Consider the following 6000-nt stretch of genomic DNA (forward strand, 5'->3'; position numbering starts at 1 on the left):
ATATATTTATAATATATATTTCATATATATAAACATATATTTGTCGAAAGATGGCTTGGGTCTACTGCGCTACCGCATTTTAATGTTGCTCAATGCGGTGGTGTTTGATGAATGCTTGGGCTTACTGCGCTACCGCATTTTAATATTGCTCATTGCGGTGGTGCTTGATGAATGCTTGGGTCTACTGCGCTACTGTACTTTAATTTTGCTCATTATGGTTGTGGCAGCCATTTTTGTGTCATTTATATTTCTCTAGTCCTGCATATATTATTAAGTTAAATTAATCAAATATTTAATATATATGTTTATAATATATATTTTATATAAATACTCATATATTTGTGGAAAGATGGCTTGGGTCTACTGCGCTACCGCATTTTAATGTTGCTCAATGCGGTGGTGTTTGATGAATGCTTGGACCTACTGCGCTACTGCATTTTAATGCTAGTCATTGTGGTGGTGCTTGATGAATGCTTGGGTCTACTGCGCTACTGTACTTTAATTTTGCTCATTATGGTTGTGGCAGCCATTTTTGTGTCATTTATATTTCTCTAGTCCTGCATATATTATTAAGTTAAATTAATCAAATATTTAATATATATATTTATAATATATATTTCATATATATAAACATTTATTTGTCGAAAGATGACTTGGGCCTACTGCGCTACCGCATTTTAATATTGCTCATTGCGGTGGTGCTTGATGAATGCTTGGGCCTACTGCGCTACTGCACTTTAATTTTGCTCATTATGGTTGTGGCAGCCATTTTTGTGTCATTTATATTTCTCTAGTCCTGCATATATTATTAAGTTAAATTAATCAAATATTTAATATATATATTTATAATATATATTTCATATATATAAACATATATTTGTCGAAAGATGGCTTGGGCCTACTGCGCTACCGCATTTTAATGTTGCTCAATGCGGTGGTGTTTGATGAATGCTTGGACCTACTGCGCTACTGCATTTTAATGTTGCTCAATGCGGTGGTGCTTGATGAATGCTTGGGTCTACTGCGCTACTGCACATTAATTTTGCTCATTATGGTTGTGGCAGCCATTTTTGTGTCATTTATATTTCTCTAGTCCTGCATATATTATTAAGTTAAATTAATCAAATATTTAATATATATATTTGTAATATATATTTCATATATATAAACATATATTTGTCGAAAGATGGCTTGGGCCTACTGCGCTACCGCATTTTAACGTTGCTCAATGCGGTGGTGTTTGATGAATGATTGAGCCTACTGCGCTACCGCATTTTCATGTTGGTCATTGTGGTGGTGCTTGATGAATGCTTGGGTCTACTGCGCTACTGTACTTTAATTTAGCTCATTATGGTTGTGGCAGACATTTTTGTGTCATTTATTTTCTCTAGTCCTGCATATATTATTTAGTTAAATTAATCAAATATTTAATATATATATTTATAATATATATTTCATATATATAAACATATATTTGTCGAAAGATGGCTTGGGCCTACTGCGCTACTGCATTTTAAAGTTGCTCAATGCGGTGGTGCTTGATGAATGCTTGGACCTACTGCGCTACCGCATTTTAACGTTGCTCATTGTGGTGGTGCTTGATGAATGCTTGGGCCTACTGCGCTACTGTACTTTAATTTTGCTCATTATGGTTGTGGCAGCCATTTTTGTGTCATTTATATTTCTCTAGTCCGGCATATATTATTAAGGTAAATTAATCAAATATTTAATATATATATTTATAATATATATTTCATATACATAAACATATATTTGTCGAAAGATGGCTTGGGCCTACTGCGCTACCGCATTTTAATGCTAGTCATTGTGGTGGTGCTTGATGAATGCTTGGGTCTACTGCGCTACTGTACTTTAATTTTGCTCATTATGGTTGTGGCAGCCATTTTTGTGTCATTTATATTTCTCTAGTCCTGCATATATTATTAAGTTAAATGATCATATATTTAATATATATATTTATAATATATATTTCATATATATAAACATATATTTGTCGAAATATGGCTTGGGCCTACTACGCTACCACATTTTAATGTTGGTCATTGTGGTGGTGCTTGATGAATGCTTGGGTTTACTGCGCTACCGCATTTTAATATTGCTCATTGCGGTGGTGCTTGATGAATGCTTGGGCCTACTGCGCTACTGTACTTTAATTTTGCTCATTATGGTTGTGGCAGCCATTTTTGTGTCATTTATATTTCTCTAGTCCTGCATATATTATTAAGTTAAATTAATCAAATATTTAATATATATATTTATAATATATATTTTATATAAATACTCATATATTTGTCAAAAGATGGCTTGGGCCTACTGCGCTACTGCATTTTAATGTTGGTCATTGCGGTGGTGCTTGATGAATGCTTGGGCCTACTGCGCTACTGCACATTAATTTAGCTCATTATGGTTGTGGCAGCCATTTTTGTGTCATTTATATTTCTCTAGTCCTGCATATATTATTAAGTTAAATTAATCAAATATTTAATATATATATTTATAATATATATTTCATATATATAAACATATATTTGTCGAAAGATGGCTTGGGCCTACTGCGCTACCGCAATTTTAATGTTGCTCATTGCGATGGCGCTTGATGAATGCTTGGGCCTACTGCGCTACTGTACTTTAATTTAGCTCATTATGGTTGTGGCAGCCATTTTTGTGTCATTTATATTTCTCTAGTCCTGCATATATTATTAAGTTAAATTAATCATATATTTAATATATATGTTTATAATATATATTTTATATAAATACTCATATATTTGTCAAAAGATGGCTTGGGCCTACTGCGCTACCGCATTTTAATGTTGCTCAATGCGGTGGTGCTTGATGAATGCTTGGGTCTACTGCGCTAATTTTGCTCATTATGGTTGTGGCAGCCATTTTTGTGTCATTTATATTTCTCTAATCCTGCATATATTATTAAGTTAAATTAATCATATATTTAATATATATATTTATAATATATATTTCATATATATAAACATATATTTGTCGAAAGATGGCTTGGGCCTACTGCGCTACCGCATTTTAAAGTTGCTCAATGCGGTGGTGCTTGATGAATGCTTGGGCCTACTGCGCTACTGCATTTTAATGTTGGTCATGGTGGTGGTGCTTGATGAATGCTTGGGTCTACTGTGCTACTGCACATTAATTTTGCTCATTATGGTTGTGGCAGCCATTTTTGTGTCATTTATATTTCTCTAGCACTGCACTAAATCATGAAGTTATATTATTATTATTATTTTAATTGCCATGAAAATATGTTTTGATATACATATCGTTACGTTCCAAAAAATACCCGCTTTAAGTGAAATCCATGTAATTGAAGTTGATTTTTTCTTTTTTTGTTCACTATATATATATTTTCCTTTACAATATATGTTTTTCTGTTTACAAGTTGTTTCTTTTAAAATGTATTATATATATATATATATATATATATATATATATTTTGTTTACAGTACTGTACACTATATGTTTTTTTGTTTTTTATACAAACCCCAAAAGCAGTGAAGTTGTCACGTTGTGTAAATGGTAAATAAAAACAGAATTTCAAATCCTTTTCAACTTATATTCAATTGAATAGACTGCAAAGACAACATACTTAATGTTCCAACAGGAAAACTTTGTAATTTTTTTGCAAATATTAGCTCATTTGGAATTTGATGCCTGCAACATGTTTCAAAAAGGTGGCACAAGTGGCAAAAAAGACTGAAAAGGTTGAGGAATGCTCATCAAACACTTATTTGGAACATCCCACAGGTGAACAGGCTAATTGGGAACAGGTGGGTGCCATGATTGGGTATAAAAGTAGATTCCATGAAATGCTCAGTCATTCACAAACAAGGATGGGGCGAGGGTCACCACTTTGTCAACAAATGCGTGTGCAAATTTTTGAACAGTTTAAGAACAACATTTCTCAACCAGCTATTGCAAGGAATTTAGGGATTTCACCATCTACGCTCAGTAACATCATCAAAGGGTTCAGAGAATCTGGAGAAATCACTGCACGTAACATTGAACGCCCGTGACCTTCGATCCCTCAGGCGGTACTACATCAAAAAGCGACATTAGTGTGTAAAGGATATCACCACATGGGCTAAGGAACACTTCAGAAAACCACTGTCAGTAACTACAGTTATTTGCTACATCTGTAATTGCAAGTTAAAACTCTCCTATGCAAAGCGAACGCCATTTATCAACAACACCCAGAAACGTCGCCGGCTTCTCTGGGCCTTAGTTAATGATTTTTTGCAAAAAATAATGACGTTTCTCAGTTGCAACATTAAATATGTTGTCTTTGCAGTCTATTCAATTGAATATAAGTTGTAAAGGATTTGCAAATCATTGTATTCTGTTTTTATTTACGAATTACACAACGTGCCAACTTCACTGGTTTTGGGGTTTGTATATGTTTTAAGGCTGTAAAACTCCTAACCACAAATTAGAAACTTTTCTCAGACAGGCATGAAGATTTTGTCACATTTCTCGCATCAAACAATTTTGTCAACTAGGCAAGCTGAAGGCCTTCTGTACTGTACAGGACACAAGCCATGAAGAACATTGATTGACAATGGTCGACAGTCCCTCAGCCAATCAGGACGCAGAACGTGTGTGTGTGAGAAATTACACACACACACACACAGAAAAGTTGATTGGACAAATGTGGGGTTGAGAGACAGTTTTTGACCACTTCTAACGTAACACTTTTGTTCATAGTTTTGTATGCCCTTAAACTTGTTTTTCCTTCCCCTTGGATGCACTGTTGCATGTACCTGGGATGAAGACCTTCTTGTCCATCCATCCATCCATCCATCTTCTTCCGCTTATCCGAGGTCGGGTCGCGGGGGCAGCAGCCTAAGCAGGGAAGCCCAGACTTCCCTCTCCCCAGCCACTTCGTCCAGCTCCTCCCGGGGGATCCCGAGGCGTTCCCAGGCCAGCCGGGAGACATAGTCTTCCCAACGTGTCCTGGGTCTTCCCCGTGGCCTCCTACCGGTCGGACATGCCCTAAACACCTCCCTAGGGAGGCGCTCGGGTGGCATCCTGACCAGATGCCCGAACCACCTCATCTGGCTCCTCTCCATGTGGAGGAGCAGCGGCTTTACTTTGAGCTCCCCCCGGATGGCAGAGCTTCTCACCCTATCTCTAAGGGAGAGCCCCGCCACCCGGCGGAGGAAACTCATTTCGGCCGCTTGTACCCGTGATCTTGTCCTTTCGGTCATAACCCAAAGCTCATGACCGTAGGTGAGGATGGGAACGTAGCTCGACCGGTAAATTGAGAGCTTTGCCTTCCGGCTCAGGTCCTTCTTCACCACAACGGATCGATACAGCGTCCGCATTACTGAAGACGCCGCACCGATCCGCCTGTCGATCTCACGATCCACTCTTCCCTCACTCGTGAACAAGACTCCGAGGTACTTGAACTCCTCCACTTGGGGCAAGATCTCCTCCCCAACCCGGAGATGGCACTCCACCCTTTTCTGGGAGAGAACCATGGACTCGGACTTGGAGGTGCTGATTCCCATCCCAGTCGCTTCACACTCGGCTGCGAACCGATCCAGTGAGAGCTGAAGATCTTGGCCGGAGGAAGCCATCAGGACCACATCATCTGCAAATAGCAGAGACCTAATCCTGCAGCCACCAAACCAGATCCCCTCAACGCCTTGACTGCGCCTAGAAATTCTGTCCATAAAGGTTATGAACAGAATCGGTGACAAAGGGCAGCCTTGGCGGAGTCCAACCCTCACTGGAAACGTGTCCGACTTACTGCCGGCAATGCGGACCATGCTCTGACACTGATCATACAGGGAGCGAACTGCCACAATAAGACAATCCGTTACCCCATACTCTCTGAGCACCCCCCACAGGACTTCCCGGGGTACACGGTCGAATGCCTTCTCCAAGTCCACAAAGCACATGTAGACTGGTTGGGCAAACTCCCATGCACCCTCAAGGACCCTGCCGGGAGTA

The sequence above is a fragment of the Nerophis lumbriciformis genome, linkage group LG17, assembly GCF_033978685.3.
Source record: "Nerophis lumbriciformis linkage group LG17, RoL_Nlum_v2.1, whole genome shotgun sequence".
NCBI lineage: Eukaryota > Metazoa > Chordata > Actinopteri > Syngnathiformes > Syngnathidae > Nerophis > Nerophis lumbriciformis.